Genomic DNA, 20180 nt, shown 5'->3' with positions numbered 1-20180 from the left:
ACTCAAATCTTAGTCTAACCCTAGATTTGGCCGTACCGGCAGTATATATAGTACCCAGGGGCACAAGGGTAAAGTTACAAGGCAAAATAGTTTGGACAATTGTTTTCGATGTTTTCCGGTGGTAAAACCGGCGGTGACATGGGTATACCCTTCGGGTACCCATTATTAGTAGACCTGGCTCGGCTCGGCCCAATATGGAGAAGGCCCAACAAGGCAACCCGAAGAAGTAGTCGACTAGGACTCTTGTAAAACCCTAGGCTGGTTGCATATATAAAGCCAGCCAGGGCACCCGATAGAAAGGCGCGAACAGATAGACAACATAGCTCCGCTATGGCGGCACCCTGTAAACACATCTATGATCATATAGTGGATTGCTAGCAGCACGTAGGGATCCTCCACCGAGGGGACCCGAAGCTGGGTATATCATATGCCCAATCTCGCTCCCGGAATCTCCATCGTCGCTCTCTCCCGAAACCCAAGTCTACAATCTGTAGGCATTGGCGAGGTGATCCCTCGTCAATTGGCGCCGTCTGTGGGAATTGCGACGACTGGATTTCGTCATCCGGACGGGATCCATCATCACCAACAACGTTTAGATCGCATCCGGAAAGAAAATTTTCGAGTTCATCATTAACTACTACGTTTGGCGGCCTGATCCGGATTTTTTTGGCGCACCTGAGCGCGGATCGATCCATCCTCTTCACGTAATTTCGTCATCAGCAGCGTGCTACGATCGGAGTATTTTTCTACATCATGCCAAAGAAGCAGTTTCCCAAAAACACGGACCAGATCACCAAAAGCAGCAACGCCATAAGAAATTTCGAAAGAAAAAAGAAGAAGAAGCGGTCGACTTTATCATCTGCGGAGGCAGGAACGGTCAAAGTTTCATCATAATGCGTCACAGAAATCGAGACACGACAATCATGACAGTATCCAGAGAGAAGAATCGTGCGGCCAACATATACTGTTCAGTCTGGGGATCCAAAGAAAAGAATCGTGAAGAAGCAACTACAACCAGATCAAATCTCCCTAAAAAGGAAAGGCAATTGAAAGAAAGGAAAGTGGAAGCAGCTTATCGGAACAAGTACCAAGAAAGTTAATGATATGTTTCACGTGAAGCTTCTACTAGATGCGGTTTTGGAAGAAGAAAAGGGGAGAAACGAACCAGCCGGTGGTCAAATTGATGTCCCAGGCGTTTGAGTTGATCTAGCTACCAGTTAAATTCATTCGTTGGATCATACTTCTCGAATCAAATTTCAAAGAACAAAACAGCAAACCGGCAAGAGCTGGTCGCCGCCTTCTATAATATCAATAGCCGTGGCTCGCCATCGCACACCCGTCGTCACGAATTCGTTATCAGACACAACAATCAGGTGCTATATTTCTAGTTAATTACTATTCACAAAATTTATCTTGCCAAATATTTTTTGGTTCGTACTATTATTTGCTCGCGGAATTTTTTGCACCGTAATATCATTGCAGATCAGAACAAACTTCGACTACTTTGCTTCGACGACCCTATTTGTCATTGCGCACTCGCCACGTTCGGGGACTCGTCCGCCGTGAACACGACGATTCTCTCCTCCGTGCCGACTACTTCCACCGTGTCAAATATTTTCGGTTAAACGCCGCACAGATCCACCACATCGACTGTGTGCTCTACATCGACTACTTCTGGCCAGGCGCCGTGCGACAGCAAGTTCCGGTCCGGCGCTGCCGCAACCGATAAAAAGCTAAATGTTCTTCTTCAAAGAGTCAATTATTATTTACTTTCGCCACACCTGACACTCGGGGGCTGTGCCATTACTTCGTTACCATAAATATACTCAGTTACTTGGTGAATTTCTCTTCTTCGGCTTAGTGGAATTATCTTCTCCGAAATATATATTTTCCGGCTCAATGGAATTATCTTCTCCGGCGCAGTGGAATTATTTTTTTCGGCTTAATGAATTTATTTTCTTCAGCTCGGTGGATTTATTTTTTTCGGCTCGGTGGATTTATTTTCTTCGGCTTACTGGACTGGTTTTCTTCGGGTTATTGATACGTCCCCGACGTATCCATAATTTCTGTCGTTCCATGCTTGTTTTATGACAATACTTACATGTTTTGCTTGCACTTTATGATGATTTCATGCATTTTCCGGAACTAACCTATTAACAAGATGCCACAGTGACAGTTCCTGTTTTCTGCTGTTTTTGGTTCCAGAAAGGCTGTTCGGGCAATATTCTCGGAATTGGACGAAATCAACGCCAAACCTCCTATTTTTCCCGGAAGGCTCCAGAACACCGAAGAAGAGTCGGAGAGGGGCCAGGGGGCCACCACACCACATGGCGGCGTGGGCCAGACCCTGGCCGCGCCGGCCTAGGGTGTGGCGCCCCCAGGTGCCCCCCCTGCGCCGCCTCTTCGCCTATAAAATCCCTTTCGACCTAAAAACACCGTACCAATTGACGAAACTCCAGAAAGACTCCAGGGGCGCCGCCGCCATCGCGAAACTCCAATTCGGGGGACAGAAGTCTCTGTCCCGGCACCCTGCCGGGACGGGGAAGTGCCCCCGGAAGCCATCTCCATCAATGCCATCGCCTCCATCATGCTCCGTGAGTAGTTCCCCCATGGACTACGGGTTCTAGCAGTAGCTATGTCGGTATACTCTCCCCCATGTACTTCAATACAATGGTCTCATGAGCTGCCTTACATGATTGAGATTCATCTGATGTAATCGGTGTTGTGTTTGTTGGGATCCGATGGATGATACATTATGATTAGTCTATCTATAAAGTTTGTGAAGTTATTGTTGCTGCAATCTTGTTATGCTTAATGCTTGTCACTAGGGCCCGAGTGGCATGATCTTAGATTTGAGCTCTATACTTATTGCTTAGATTGTATCTACAAGTTGTATGCACATGTCACTGTCCGGAACCAAAGGCCCCGAAGTGACAAGAATTGGGACAACCGGAGGGGATGGTAGTGATGTGAGGATCACATGTTTTCACGGAGTGTTAATGCTTTGCTCCGGTACTCTATTAAAAGGAGTACCTTAATATCCAGTAGTTTCCCTTGAGGCCCGGCTGCCACCGGCTGGTAGGACAAAAGATGTTGTGCAAGTTTCTCATTGCGAGCACGTACGACTATATACGGAAAACATGCCTACATAATTAATAATCTTTATGTTCTATCTTAATGCTTTGATTCCTATCAATTGCCCAACTGTAATTTGTTCACCCAACACTTGTTATTGGAGAGTTACCACTAGTGTAGATCACTGGGAACCCCGGTCCATCTCTCATCATTATATACTTGTTCTACATGTCATTGGAAGTAGTATCTACTATCTTCCGGTGCCATTGCTCTCATATTGCTATTACCGCTGCTGTGTTACTGTTACTATTGCTCTCATATTACTGCTACTTTCACATCACCCCTGTTGCTAGTGCTTTTCCAGGTGCAGCTGAATTGACAACTCAGTTGTTAAGGCTTATAAGTATTCTTTACCTCCCCTTGTGTCGAATCAATAAATTTGGGTTTTACTTCCCTCGAAGACTATCGCGATCCCCTATACTTGTGGGTCATCAAGACTGTTTTCTGGCGCCGTTGCCGGGGAGGAAAGGTAAAAGGTACTCACACTCCGGATCTCGGCTACTAAGCTATTTTCCGGCGCCGTAAGTACTCGAAGCTATTTCCTTTAGATCCTGCAATTGCAACTTTTTGTTTCTTGTTTACACTAGTTTGGCATAATGAACAAGAATGAGCTTCTTATTCTATTTCCTGATTTAAAACATGGATTGTTTGATGCGAAAATTAAAAAACCTATTGAATCTTATTTGCATGCTGGTAGTAATATTAGTATGAACGCTTTGAACACCATTGTTGATAATAATATAGAAAGTTCTAAGCTTGGGGAAGCTGGTTTTCATGATCTTTTTAGTCCCCCAAGAATTGAGGAGAAAATTTTCTTTGATGATACTTTGCCTCCAATTTATGATGATTATAATGATAGTAGTCTTTTGTTGCCGCCTGTTATGGAGAGTAAATTTGATTATGATTACAATATGCCTCTTATATTTGATGATGAGAATAATAATGATAGCTACTTTGTTGAATTTGCTCCCACTTCAACTAATAAAATTGACTATGCTTATGTGGAGAGTAATAATTTTATGCATGAGACGCATGATAAGAATGCTTTATGTGATAGTTATATTATTGAGTTTGCTCATGACACTACTGAAAGTTATTATGAGAGAGGAAAATATGGTTGCAAAAATTTTCATGTTACTAAAACACCTCTCTATGTGCTGAAATTTTTGAAGCTACACTTGTTTTATCTTCCTATGCTTGTTACTTTGCTCTTAATGAACTTGTTTATTTACAAGATTCCTATGCATAGGAAGCATGTTAGATTTAAATGTGTTTCTAATTTGCCTCTTGATGCTCTCTTTTGCTTCAAATACAATTTCTTGCGAGTGCATCATTAAAACTGCTGAGCCCATCTTAATGGCTATAAAGAAAGAACTTCTTGGGAGATAACCCATGTGTTATTTTGCTACAGTACTTTGTTTTATATTTGTGTCTTGGAAGTTGTTTACTACTGTAGCAACCTCTCCTTATATTAGTTTTGTGTTTTGTTGTGCCAAGTGAAGCCTCTAATCGAAGGTTGATACTAGATTTGGATTTCTGCGCAGAAACAGATTTCTATCTATCACGAATCTGGGCTGTTTTCTCTGTAGGAAAATCAGAAAAATATGCCAATTTACGTGCGTGTTCCTCAGATATGTACGCAACTTTCATTAGTTTTGAGTTTTCTGATTTGAGCAACGTAAGTAATTTATTAAAATTCGTCTTTACTGGCTGTTCTGTTTTGGCAGATTCTGTCTCTGTTTTTTGCATTGTCTCTCGTGGACTTTAAGCGAGCTTTTCTAGACATAGAGAGCTGTAGCTAATGTTTTATTGAGTTCTTGCAATGTGCCACTACAGGACCAAGGTGGATTCAAATTTTTTGAGTACTAACCCCTCTAATGAAGTTTATGAGAAGTTTGCTGTGAAGGAAGTTTTCAAGGGTCAAGAGAGGAGGATGATATATGATCAAGAAGAGTGAAAAGTCTAAGCTTGGGGATGCCCCCGTGGTTCATCCCTGCATATTTCAAGAAGACTCAAGCGTCTAAGCTTGGGGATGCCCAAGGCATCCCCTTCTTCATCAACTTATCAGGTTTCTCCCCTGAAACTATATTTTTATTCGGTCACATCATATGTGCTTTACTTGGAGCGTCTGTGTGTTTATTTTTCGTTTTGTTTATGTTTGAATAAATTCGGATCCTAGCAATCCTTGTTTGGGAGAGATACACGCTCTGCTTTTTCATATGAACACTTGTTCTTCGTTTTACTTTTAATGTTCAATGATATAAGTTGGAAGCTACAATACTTATCTTTATTTGGTTGGAAGCAGAAAATGCCTCATATGTCTTGGATAATTTGATACTTGGCAATTGTTTTGAGCTCTCAAGTAGATCATAAGTTTTTGCATGTAGTTTAAACCTATTAGTGGAGAACTACCGTAAAGCTTGTTAAAATTGGTTTGCATAATTGATCTCTCTTAAGGTCTAGATATTTTCTGGTAAAAGTGTTTGAGCAACAAGGAAGACAGTGTAGAGTATTATAATGCTTGCGATATGTTCTTATGTAAGTTTTGTTGTACCGGTTCATACTTGTGTTTGCTTCAAACAACCTTGCTAGCCTAAACCTTGTATCGAGAGGGAATACTTCTCATGCATCCAAAATCCTTGAGCCAACCACTATGCCAATTGTGTCCACCATACCTACCTACTATGTGGTATTTCCTGCCATTCCAAAGTAAATTGCTTGAGTGCTACCTTTAAACAATTCAAAATGCTTCTCAATTTGTGTTAATGTTTTATAGCTCATGAGGAAGTATGTGGTGTTTAGCTTTCAACCTTGTCATTTACTTTTGACGGACTCTCACATGGACTAGTGGCACATCCGCTTATCCAATAATTTTGCAAAAAGAGCTGGCAATGGGATTCCCAGTCCCAAATTAATTAACTTAAATAGACACTCCTCCATGGTTTGTGATTGTTGGACGGGACCCGAAGGATTCGGTTAGCCATGGCTTGAGAAAGCAAAGGTGGGGAGGAGTGTCATCATAATAAAACTAAAATAAAAAGGTACTCCTTCATGGTATGAGATTGTTGGCAGGCACCCGAGGATTCGGTTAGCCATGGTTTGTGTAAGAAAGGTTGGAAGGAGTGCCAAATAAATATGCAATAATTCATGGGAGCCGCTCTTGAAAGTCCGGTTGGCGAGGTAGTTAGTGTACCCATTACCATTCGTTGACAACAACATACACCTCTCAAAACTTTACTTTTATGCTCTCTTTATGTTTTCAAAACCAAAGCTCTAGCACAAATATAGCAATCAATGCTTCCCTCTGCGAAGGGCCATTCTTTTACTTTATGTTGAGTCAGTTTACCTACTTCCTTCCATCTTAGAAGCAAACACTTGTGTCAACTGTGCATTGATTCTTACATACTTGCTTATTTGCATTCATCATATTACTTTATGTTGACAATTATCCATGAGATATGCATGTTGAAAGTTGAAAGCAATCGCTGAAACTTATATCTTCCTTTGTGTTGCTTCGATGCCTTTACTTTGAATTTATTGCTTTATGAGTTAACTCTTGTGCAAGACTTTTGATGCTTGTCTTGAAAGTACTATTCATGACAAGTTTTGCTATATGTTATCTATTTGTTAGCAACTATAGATTATTGCCTTGAGTCACTTCATTCATTTCATATGCTTTGTAATAGTATGATCAAGGTTATGTAAGTAGCATGTCACTACAAAAATTATTCTTTTTATCGTTTACCTGCTCGGGACGAGCAGGAACTAAGCTTGGGGATGCTGATACGTCACCGACGTATCCATAATTTCTGTCGTTCCATGCTTGTTTTATGACAATACTTACATGTTTTGCTTGCACTTTATGATGATTTCATGCATTTTCCGGAACTAACCTATTAACAAGATGCCACAGTGCTAGTTCCTGTTTTCTGCTGTTTTTGGTTCCAGAAAGGCTGTTCGGGCAATATTCTCGGAATTGGACGAAATCAACGCCAAACCTCCTATTTTTCCCGGAAGGCTCCAGAACACCGAAGAAGAGTCGGAGAGGGGCCAGGGGGCCACCACACCACATGGCGGCGCGGGCCAGACCCTGGCCGCGCCGGCCTAGGGTGTGGCGCCCCCAGGTGCCCCCCTGCGCCGCCTCTTCGCCTATAAAATCCCTTTCGACCTAAAAACACCGTACCAATTGACGAAACTCCAGAAAGACTCCAGGGGCGCCGCCGCCATCGCGAAACTCCAATTCGGGGGACAGAAGTCTCTGTCCCGGCACCCTGCCGGGACGGGGAAGTGCCCCCGGAAGCCATCTCCATCAACGCCATCGCCTCCATCATGCTCCGTGAGTAGTTCCCCCATGGACTATGGGTTCTAGCAGTAGCTATGTCGGTATACTCTCCCCCATGTACTTCAATACAATGGTCTCATGAGCTGCCTTACATGATTGAGATTCATCTGATGTAATCGGTGTTGTGTTTGTTGGGATCCGATGGATGATACATTATGATTAGTCTATCTGTAAAGTTTGTGAAGTTATTGTTGCTGCAATCTTGTTATGCTTAATGCTTGTCACTAGGGCCCGAGTGGCATGATCTTAGATTTGAGCTCTATACTTATTGCTTAGATTGTATCTACAAGTTGTATGCACATGTCACTGTCCGGAACCAAAGGCCCCGAAGTGACAAGAATTGGGACAACTGGAGGGGATGGTAGTGATGTGAGGATCACATGTTTTCACGGAGTGTTAATGCTTTGCTCCGGTACTCTATTAAAAGGAGTACCTTAATATCCAGTAGTTTCCCTTGAGGCCCGGCTGCCACCGGCTGGTAGGACAAAAGATGTTGTGCAAGTTTCTCATTGCGAGCACGTACGACTATATACGGAAAACATGCCTACATAATTAATAATCTTGATGTTCTATCTTAATGCTTTGATTCCTATCAATTGCCCAACTGTAATTTGTTCACCCAACACTTGTTATTGGAGAGTTACCACTAGTGTAGATCGCTGGGAACCCCGGTCCATCTCTCATCATTATATACTTGTTCTACATGTCATTGGAAGTAGTATCTACTATCTTCCGGTGCCATTGCTCTCATATTGCTATTACCGCTGCTGTGTTACTGTTACTATTGCTCTCATATTACTGCTACTTTCACATCACCCCTGTTGCTAGTGCTTTTCCAGGTGCAGCTGAATTGACAACTCAGTTGTTAAGGCTTATAAGTATTCTTTACCTCCCCTTGTGTCGAATCAATAAATTTGGGTTTTACTTCCCTCGAAGACTATCGCGATCCCCTATACTTGTGGGTCATCAGTTATCATGGTTTCTTCTAATATAATACTACCTGATGCATTTTCGGGTTACATGGATTTATCATCTATAACTGTTACTGGAACTATTTTCTTCGGGTCAATGGATTCATCCTCTATGATATCAACGGATTCATCTTTTATGGTTATTACTGGATTCTTCGGATCAATGGATTCATCCTCTATGATATCGGCGGATTCATCTTCAATATATGATTCATATTTGATGGTGTAATCTTTAATATGGATTCGTCTCAAGTACTTCATCTCGGACTTCATCTTCAGTATTTCATCCTTAATGGCCTTATTTCGGCGACACGAATAATATTCGGGGGCTCGACAACGACTTCGCCCCGAGTAACAACTGTGACACGGCGTCTAAACAACAATCATGACATCACCCCAGCAGCGCTCGGGGGCTCGGCTATTTCTTCATCAAACAATTTGGCGGCATTTATTTCCGCTATTTGGTGGTTTCTACTTCGGCTCGACTTCTTCTCCGCACTCGAAGACTTCATCGCACCGATTCCGTCGTGCCCAATAAGCTAAGTGTTCCTTTGATTTGCATAAAGTTGATTATCATTTACTTTCGCCGCACCCGATACTCGGGGGCTACGCCATACTTCTTCACTATACATCTCAGGTTGACCAAAGAAGAACCGTGTCCAGAAAAAAAATCTTAAAGGAGGAACCCAACGAAACTGTCTTCAAAAGAGAACTCGACAAAATCTTTTTCAGCGAGGAACCCGAAGAAATTATCCTCAAGGAGGTCTCGAAGAAATTATCCTCAATGAGGACTTGAAGAATTTTTCTCAAAGAGGAACCCGACGAAGAATTTTCCTCAAGGAGGACCCGAAAAAATTTTACTCAAAGAGGAACACGAAGAAAATCTCTTCAAGGAGAAACTCGACAAACAAAAGAAAAAGAGAAGGGAAAAATCTTCGAGTCCATATACTCGTCATTTATTCCAGTTGCATATTCGATGAAAAGCATACTTCAAGAAAGTTGATAAAGAAGTTGAGCCTACACCCAAGTGCAAACACTCGGCTGTAGCCTCGGGGGCTACTCCCATCGGGAGCACTAGTCGCGCACCCGAAGAAATGAAATCAATATAGCAAGTCAATACAGAAGGAGCTTCAAGATCCTATTCGACAAAAGATAGCAACCCGGAAAAACGGGTCAATCCGAAGAAATAGAGCATTCCATTAGCCGAACAAAAGGCACTCGACAATATATTCTCAGAGCACCTCAGTCGCGAATTAATCTCTGAATGCCGCAATACTTTGCGAAGGTAAGTCCCCAGGATCCGTCTTGCGCGGCGTGGCACCGCCTCTGACAGCGCTTTGCTACTTTTTTCCGTATCAACAGATATGAAAAAAATCCTAACGGACGCGTTAGGTACCTGATAAAACATGTCTGGAATTCGGCATCTGGTAAGACCTTAAGCGGCACGTGTCGAATTACGCCAGTATCCCGAATTCGTGTCCGGGAACGCGAGTTTGAAGTAGGTTTATACGGATTGCCACAAGTGCATTAACTGGTACCCGAGCTTTCGGATGAACCAACCCTATTTACCAATATCCATGTGCAATATAGAAGTCGAGAAAAATATAGTATTTCCGTGCACTCGAAATATATGAAAAACAAATCGGATAGCAAAATAGTTTACTCGACCCGAGTTTTCGTGTTTTTATCTTGCAGGTAAATATATAAAGGTTTGTAGACTCAACTCGACTCTGCGACTCGAGTGGAGCCTACTCCCATCGGGAGCGCTGGATTGTATTAAGTCCTCTAACAGGAGTCGATAAAAAGAGGGGCTGCGCCCAGAAATATGGTCAAGTTCTTCATCGAGTAGTACAACTTGAGTCTATGCCCAAGTGCAAGCACTTGCCCATAGACTCGGGGGCTACTCCCATCGGGAGCGCTGCCGCGCACCCGATAGAAAAATAATTTCGAGAATCGTCGACATCATCTATGCTACACATGATCTACGACATGGACCTCGCCTTGTGTTTCTTCGACTTCGGAGATGGTTATGCTTGGAGTCTCTACGCAAGTCTTCGACTTCCCTAGACACTCGGGGGCTACTGACATGGGTATACCCTTCGGGTACCCATTATTAGTATATCTGGCTCGGCTCGGCCCAATATGGAGAAGGCCCAACAAGGCAACCCGAAGAAGTAGTCGACTAGGACTCTTGTAAAACCCTAGGCTGGTTGCATATATAAAGCCAGCCAGAGCACCCGATAGAAAGGCGCGAACAGATAGACAACATAGCTCCGCTATGGCGGCACCCTGTAAACACATCTATGATCATATAATGGATTGCTAGCAGCACGTAGGGATCCTCCACCGAGGGGACCCGAAGCTGGGTATATCGTATGCCCAATCTCGCTCCCGGAATCTCCATCGTCGCTCTCTCCCGAAACCCAAGTCTACAATCTGTAGGCATTGGCGAGGTGATCCCTCGTCAGGCGGTGCCGGTTCTGTGGCCGGAACGGTTCCGGGGAGGAGACCGGTGCTGCCGACTACTGTTGCTGCTGTTGCCGGTCCGTTCTGGTCGTGGTTCCGGTCTGCCGGTTCCGGCGCCGGTCTGTTTCGGTTACAACAGTCGGCGGATCGGAATGGTTCTGGCGCAGGATCCGGTGTTGCCGGTTCTGACGCCGATTCGCGCCAGCTCTTCCTTTCCTCGTTCTTCTTCTTCCTTGATGGCTTGGCTTCCTTGGGGTCTTCCTCAGAGATGTACCTGATTACACATAAGGCATTTTGATGAGGTAGCAAGTCATTTAAGGGGAGGTTAGGATCAAGCATGGTAAGGAGCGAGTTCACCTCTTGTTAAAGTGCTTTGGTGTGTGCTCGCGTCATCGGTCCACTTGGAGGATTACTTGGTCTTAGTATAGTGTCGTCCTTAGGCGGGGCTACATCAAGCACGGTTTATTTATCTGCCGGTATGCAATCAACCACGACAAAAAATGTCCATCAGCCTTGTTAGCCGTCATGAAATATATTTCTTCATGAATTTACCGATACTAGTTTAGTGGCATAAATGTTGTCGGCCATAATATATTTGCAGGCGGCAACAGGTTGTATCGTCCAAAAAATCCACCCAATAAGGGGGGCTTTTCGTAGTGCATCTTTAGGTTGGAGTTTTGCAACTCACTAAATAAAAGTCTTAAAAATATACTCCTAGACCGAAACACCATATCTTGCACATTGGAGTAGCTCTTTTGTTTGTGTGGTTGCGTGGGGATGTCACCGCCAATGTGCAAGATATGGTGTTTCGGTCTAGGAGGCGTCAACGTAGCTAGTCAAATATTTTGGCGTTGGTGCGGTTCGGCTAATCTTGATGTGGTGACGGTGATGATAGTGTGAAGTATGTTTTGGTCGGTGACGGGGAAAAGTGAATGTCATAAATTCTTAAAATGGTTGAACTTAAAAATGTTTGGACATGTTTATGCAAAAAAAAAAGACACCAACATTTATGCCAGTAAACTAGTATCGATAGATTCATGATGGAGTATATTTTGATCATACATCTATTTGGTTTCATGAATATTAATTGTTAAAATTTTGTGTAAACTTGGTTAAAGTTTTAGATAGTTTTACGCTCTAGTATCTACAAAAGTTGCACGAAGATGGAAGATTATTTATGGTTGGAGGGAGTAAGTTACTCCTAGTCTTAGTTTCTTAGGGTCTGTTTGTTTGGGCTGCAGCTTTTGAGAAGCAGCTGTAGCTGTTGAGCTGTGGAAAAGCAGCTGTGGGAAGCAGCTGTGAGAAACAGAAATTTGATGTTTGGCAGGAGTGCTGTTAATGGCTGTTGTAGCTGTTATGAAGAATGAAATCTCTGAAATGCCCCTGAATGATGGAAAGTTGTATAAATACTAATTTGACACGAATCAACTAATTTTAACTGTTTTATGAGACTTATCTATATTAAATATAAACTGAAGACAGGGCAAGATGGCGCAAAAAATACCCAAATTATTTGTAAACCAAATATGTTTTTAACAAACTAACCGTTACAAACTTTGTATACTCAAATATTCTTTTATGCACGACAAATATTTTGCCTTCACCGGATCGCATCAAAATCTAGTTAATGTAAATGCTCCCTTCGCACCCGAATAGGATATATTTGGAGTGCATGGTTAAATATAGAAGATCATTATCATCTATGAGCAGACATGCACAGACATTGGCACGATATCTTACAACAAATCGCCACATAAATTAGATGACAAATTGGAGGCATCAAAGACAGGAGTAAACTTATTTTTTACAACTGCTAGCATCAACTGAGAGATCCAGGTAAAGTAAATCTGGAGGCAGCGTCCAGAGAACTGCGTCTAGCCTGCTTGAATCGGTGACGGCGAGAGTTGAATCAGAGGAGCAGACCACGGACGGGGCCGGTGGGGAACGGCGGCTCGCAGAGCTCCTGCCACCGGCGGCCGACGGGGTCAAGCTCGACCCGTGGGGATGGCGGCCGGAAACGGGGGCGGGAGGGCGTCGTCCGGCAGGGAGGTGGCCGCCGCGGGCGAGGTGCTGCGGCTGGTCATGGAGGCGCCCTCCTCGCTCGCGCGGATTTGGGGATGGAGGCGCGGGCTGCGGTGGCGGGTCGCTCCTGGTCCCTCCTCGCTCGCCTGGGTTCGGGGATGGAGGCGCGGGCTGCGGCGGCGGTCAAGTCCGGCCGCCTGGATTTGGGAAGGGCGCCGCTGCCGATTTTGTCTGGGCGGAGAGGAGGAAAATGGGGAGAGGGGCGTCGGTTTGGGAGGCTATGGAGCACATATATACGATGGCAGTTTTGGGGTCAATAATGTGAAGGGTAGGGGATAGCTCGGTCATTTGCCACTCGGGAAGCGGGGCGCAGCTCGGGAAGCAGGTCTCGATCTGCTTCACGGCTCGCAGTGCATTTGGTGGCAGCGCTTCTCACAAGTGCTTTGCAATTTTTTGCTGTTTGTTTGGGCTGCTGCTTTTTGGACTCCAAAAGCAGCAAAAGCAGAAGCAGAAGTCCAAACAAACAGGGCCTTAGACTAGTACAAATGCCCGTGCGTTGCCACGGGTCCTCAAATTTCATTTCTCAATGCACATATATAATTTACAACTCACTATGAAAATTCAAATCAAATCAAGATATCAGAATGTACTACAACATGATAATACCGAACGCAATAACAAGATAGCATTGTTGTGCATCTGCGTGGTTTTAAGTTCTAGGTATTCTTGTTACTCTTCCGCGGTATGTCTCATACGTGTGTTCTGGGCCGTCATAACTGTAAACTCAACAACCTCTCCTTTCCTCTGTGAATCCCGTCCCGAGACGGGCCGCTCCTCTCACGTCGCTCCTCCAGGCGACCGATAGGGGAAAACCCTAGCCGCCGCCGCCCCATCCGTCCTTCCCCTCTCTCCCTCCTCGTCGCCCCCCGAGGTGCTGCCGGCCGAAGGCCGTGGCGCCGATGAAGGGGGCGGCGGGGATTTGGCCCTCGGCTGCGGCCCCCGGCGTCTAGCACAGCCGCATGGAAGGAAGGTGGCCGGGTTGGGCTTGCCGGGGCAGAGGACGCTGCCCGGTGACGCTTCCCACCCCCGACGCGTCTCCCCCTTGGTCGGTGACTCCGGCAGCCGCTCCTCCGTCCGTGGCGGCGGGTGGCTCTCGGGATCTGGCGGCTCGGTGGCGGCGGCCTTCGGTGCTGGAGGTGCTACTGGTGGTGGTCTCGGCGGGGGCCTGGATGCCAGAGCGGCGGCTCCGGATGGTGGCAGCGGCGCCGTCTTCTTCGCGATGAGCGGTGGCCCGTGGCGCTGGCCGTGTGGGCGGCAGGGTGGCGGCGAGATCTAGTCTGGGGTGTCATGGCGGTCGGTGAAAGCTGAGCCTCGACCTCGGTCTTGGCAGATGATGGCAGCGGCGGTCGACGTCGTAACCTTGTCGAAGGCGTCATCTTTGCCCGTCTTGGCACTACACTCGGCGAGTTGGGGATGCGCGGCTGCCGGTGAAAACCGTGCTCCGACCTTGGTTGGCGGACGATGGCGATGTGTCGCGCCGCTACCTTCTTGAAGGCATCGTCATCGCAGTCTGCGGTCTCTCACTCGTGCTGCTCCGGGGGAAACCCTAGGTCCGGGTCTCCCGGATCGGACGATGGTGGCGCGCCCTGCGTCGTTCTACCTCTTGGGGCATCGTTTTTGGAGCAGCTGCTGGATGTTGGCGGATTTCGGTGGAGTGGTGTTCATCTATCACATTGTTGGCGCTGAGTCTCAGTGGCATGGTGCTGCAGTGTATCGACGACAGATGCGGGATGATCTATACGTGCTGGATGGTGGGGCCGTTTGGCGTCATGGTGGCATCGACGGCAGGTCTTGCAAGGTTAATGTGATGATCTCTCTTGAAGATCAAGTCGAGGAAGATGGCGGGAGCAACTTCTGTGACGTGTGTTGGCGTGCGCTGAGAGTCTGCTTGACTGGATGTGCTTCTCACCTGCTATTGGGCGGTTTGGGAAGGTATTAGTTTTTGGATGATGTGAGTTGGTGTATTGTCACCCTCTTCATCCCACCGTAGGTATAGTAAGGTTGCTTCGAGATTGATCTTTTATATTGTTCTTGTAAGGTTTTGTGAATAATCTAATAAAAAAAGCCGTGTGCAAACTTTGGATGCAGAAGCTGGGGCGATATTTCCCCCATTTCGAAAAAAAACAACCTCTCCTTTTGGATGTATTATTGTCGCACAAAACATTGATGCTGCAAACACAAGTATAATTGAAGGAATACTTCTTTTCTAATTAGTCTAAACAATACTTATGATCGTAGAAAATATTAATCACTATGAACGATTACATGGTAATGAATCAGCTTATGGTTGAAGGATAGTACCTGTAGGATCTGAAGCAAACTATACATATCTAGGATCTTCAATCTTGGAGGCACACATAAAAGGTTGCACATGTAGCTTTGTTTCCAAGGAGCTGTCGAAGTCATAGTCCTGATTACGAACATTTTGGTTCATACCAATCTTCACCTCACTCAATTATCTTTGGTACGGAGTAGATAATTTGCAAATATACCCGTATCAAACTGGGCTGAGATAAAGAAAGACTAAATATTGTTGTTCCGATGATGTTGTCGTGTTTGAAAATAGTAAACCTAAAAATAACATGTGGTAGCAAAGTACAAGTCACAAAAATATTGAGGCTGGTTGTTCTAAAAAAGTACACCTTACTGAATCAAAGAGCCCCAAGTAATTACCAAGTAATGTGAGAATTGGAACATTGAGTAAAGTGAAATCGACATGTGTCGTGAGAAGTTTAGCTAGGTAAAATCCTCCATCCCTAGCGAGCCATACAGCTGAGTCCATAGATCGGCAGAGGTCAAGCCTTCGTGGGAGCTCCGGCGTCCAGTGGGGAAGATCGACAGAGGTCAATCCTTATTGGGAGCTCTGGCGGCCGCAGGGTGGCCCGAGGTGAGATTCATGGTGGTGGGAGATGGCAATCCCTGATCCGTCGTGGTGGTTGTGAGACTCCACCGACCCACCCAGATGTACCTTCCGAGCGCAGATCCTACCCTGTTGCCTCCTTACCAATCTCCGCCCCTTGTTCGCCGGATGAGATTGACAGCGGTGAGGAGCGACACCACTGGGCGGCGCTGTGTTAAGAAGAGGAAAATAATTTCTGCAGCGCGCCAATGAGCTCCTCGAGCCTGTTTCAACGTTGCGCCTGCTCCACGATTAGAGCGCCAACAAGGACGGCTTTCGCGGAGGACACTGGTCCAGCTCAATGGCTCATCAAGTTCATCATGGTCACCACTCGGTGATGCGCTGGAGGTCCATCACCAGGCCGGGAAGGTATGATAGGGAATTAGGGATGGCAGCGGCATCATCTGCGAGGAGCGGGTCACAAAATGAAACTACCGGAGTGATAAAAATCTTCATCGTGGCTGAGCACACAGTAAATTCTCGGTTATACTACCGGGGTGTGTCACATCCACTATGTCCTTCGTAGTCAGGTGTGCCGCCATCACCTCCTCTGTTTGCATATATCAATTAAGATGTGTAGGGATTTATCAATGTGCTCATTTATTTCGTTAGAACTGAAATAAACCCGCATGCTGCAGTTGAAGATATGCCCTCAGAGTTACGTCTGGTATAAAAGCTTTAGAGCCTCAGAACTCGAGCCACGATCTGCATAAGCAGAAATCATCGCTTTGCACATGACCATGTCTCTACAACTCGTGACATCGGGCACCCGGCGCATGTTTAGTCCTTTCAGCACTCATATACAATAGTGTGAGACCACACGCAGCTGCTATATCTGATTCAAGATTGTTTCCAACTGCATAACCATGAGCAGCTCTACCCCTCTTCAAACTGCGGGTTTCACACAAGCCATGGCAAGAAAAGCCAATGTCACAAAATGAAACTTCAGGTCAGACAACAGCATGAGTCACCCCAGGAAGTGATTCAACCACATCAAGTTCCGACCTGTTACCAGACCAGCATTTTCTTCCGTAGAATTATTACCCTTGTGGTTTATATGAAATTTTAGCAGTGTTGGGCGATTGACCTTAAATCACTTTTGGTGCTCGTGTTGTCTTTGCCGATGTTGCTCTGTCTCAGATAGTCAGTACAATTTCCATTACAAGCAGGCAAATACTACAAGAGTATGTGTCTTTTTCACATCTAAATCTGAATATGTACGTCAGACAACTGATCCATCTTCATCGTCTCGCATGGCATCAGAGAATCCGTGGAGCATCAGGTAGCTGGGCGCCGAGTGGAGACACGTCCCTCGAAACGAAGACATGCATGCACCTTAATCTTGAGTTGCAACCAGTTCCATCTTCACTTCAACCGCAGTAGGACATGTAGAAAGCAATTCAATTAGGGGTATTGATTCAATTACGTTTGATGGAACTTGGCATATGACCTGCCAGTTGATCACACAATCTGGCATAAGCTCTGCTGTGCAGCAATAGATTCTTTCCCATACTTTGTCGCAAACATTATTTGGACTTGGATCAGTTCAAGAAAATATGAACACCTTGGGGCAGCAAAAGATCATTTGGAATGCCTCTTTGAGATCTACTATAGGGCTTTCCCTGAATCGCATACAAATTTAAGAGGTCAACACCAATAATTTAGCGGCAAGCCACTGGAAACTTTACAACCACCACGTTACAGGATACATTTCAACAAAGAATTGATTAAGGATGCCCGAAAGATAATTTAGCACAACTCTTTGGGAAATGTCAAAATGAGGCAACAATCTGATTCTTAGCAGCATAGATCCTACCAGATATGTATCATTCCAAATCATAAGTAGAAGAGTTGTTCTATACTACATAATAAACACATGATCTATCACTAGTAGAAACAAGGGCTTTTATCCTGTCCTCGAAAGTGCTTTTGCACCGGATTTGGCACGAACCGGTGCTAAAGGGGTCATTAGCACCGGTTCGTGCGGTCTGCACGTCCAGGGGGAATTAGCACCGGTTCGTGCGGGACCTTTTGCACCGGTTCGTAACACGAACCGGTGCAAAAGGGTTGGCGTCAGCCACTACCCTTTTGCACCGGTTCGTAACATGAACCGGTGCAAAAGGTTTTTCTGCTCCTCACGCACCTCCACCCCCCCCCCCCCGGTGGATCGCCTTTTTTAACACTGTAAAATAGAAAACAAAATGATAGATTATTCAAAAAATAAAATCTTTTGAGATTCATGTATGTTATGCAACCTACTATTAGGGAAAATTAACAAATTTGAATTTTCACATTTATTGCAAAAAATGTTTGAAAAATGGTAAAACCGCATTAACTTTTGCATACGACGTCGAAAAAAAACGTATAATATATCAAAATCATCGTGGGAAAAAATTACATCCGAATTCACCGGGGTTTACCCAGTTAGCTAATTTTTAGATTTTGAAAATTCCAAATGAAAATATGAAAGCAGGAAGATTTTACTTTTTTTCCAGAAATTTAGGATTTTATATTTTTTTTTATTTTTTAAAATTAAAATTAATAATTGCATCCTGCATAAAGATTGCTATTACTTTTAGCAAATTATAAGATTTTCAAATTTTTAGGTTTTAGGTTTGGCAAAAAAAAAAAAATTAAAAATTGAAAATAATTAAAAATAATACAAATTATAAAGTTAATGTTTATTTATTTATTCAAGATTATTATTACAACATTACTTTGGTTTATTAAAATAATTATTTGAAATTCGAACAATAAAGAAATATGACATCGAATGACATGTTAATAGAATTGATATGATACTACTATCACATACATGCGCGCGAAGCACTTGGATGCGGGATGGAAAGGAACTTGGAAGTTAAGCGTGCTAGTGCTAGAGTAGTGGGAGGATGGGTGACCGAGTGGGAAGTTTGAGCACGAGTAAGTAATTGGACTAGAAATAAGGGTAGTTATAGACTAAACTTGTGAAATAACTAAAATATTAGAAATTCCGAAAAAATAAAAAAGGGAGTAGAAAATAATTCGAAAAAAAGTGTTTTTCTGCCGCGGCAGCGTTTTGGGACGTTTTTCTGCCGCGGCAGACCCTTTAGCACCGGTTCGTATTACGAACCGGTGCAAAAGCTCCCCCGCCGAGCGCCCCACAGCCGGCCACGTGGAGACCCCTTTAGCACCGGTTCGTAAGCGAACCGGTGCAAAAGGGGGGGCCTTTTGCACCGGATGGTTTGCACCGGTTGGCCATCCGGTGCATATGGCCATTACCAACCGGTGCAAAAGGCCATATTTCTACTAGTGTATAAGAGAGGTGAACTAACATGTTTGATAAAAATATGAACACCTATAGAACATGCACCAATGTGTAGAAATATAACTGTCAAAATAAAATCCACTTGAACCTATCGAATGCAAATAAGAAATGAAAATCTCAATGATGTTGTACTGAATTATCCTCCAGAACTTTATTAATCCATTAGAGAGTAGAAGTCTATCTAATCTACACATTCAGCAAAACAGAAGCAACTATTTTGTTTTTTCTTAACCAAAGGTTCAAGATAAATTGCAATCCATATTAAACTTGCATAGTGAAAACGATTTGACTAAAAGAAGTAGATCTAGAAGAAGACTGGAGATATTAAACCTTGTGTTATCCTTTGTAGTAGGAGATGATCAGTTTGATGATAGTGATCCAGAGAGAGTAAAGCAAGATGCCTCATTATTCACAGGGTAAAATAATAGATCCGGATTTCCCTTCTCCCGTGAGCATGTCCTTCTCCTGGTTTATATTGGAGGTGATATAATGGCTCCAGTGCAGCACGCTCTCTGAAATAAAAACGGAGATCTCTAGTTAACAATGCCAGTAGTACATCATTTCTGCATACATGATTTCAGTGATTCAGTGAACCACCAGTTTCTTTCCTCAATTCTTTAACTGCGTCTACATTCGTCTCCTGGCTCTTCTCCTTCATCCATCTAACCCCGTGGCAAAACAATCCACATCAGAAAACTTAATTTGCATATATCCGAAAACCAGAGTGCAACACACTCAGTAGTCAACAAACTGGACTGCCACAATAATAGCCCGTTACTGACTTACTTTGTAGGCATTCAAGAGTGCTGGCTACATGATTAATTTAAGACATGGTCAATCAAATCTATCTTTTAAAGACTATTTCATTTATGTTTACTCAGCTTTACTGATCCAGAAGAATTTCTTCTCAACTCACCCGAGTAATGATTAACTGGTATCTCGTATGTATAGGCATGCAATCTTTATTATCCTAAAAAG

Source organism: Lolium perenne, chromosome 4 (assembly GCF_019359855.2).
Source record: "Lolium perenne isolate Kyuss_39 chromosome 4, Kyuss_2.0, whole genome shotgun sequence".
Classification (NCBI taxonomy): Eukaryota; Viridiplantae; Streptophyta; class Magnoliopsida; order Poales; family Poaceae; genus Lolium; species Lolium perenne.
Note: the sequence above shows the minus strand (reverse complement) of the source record.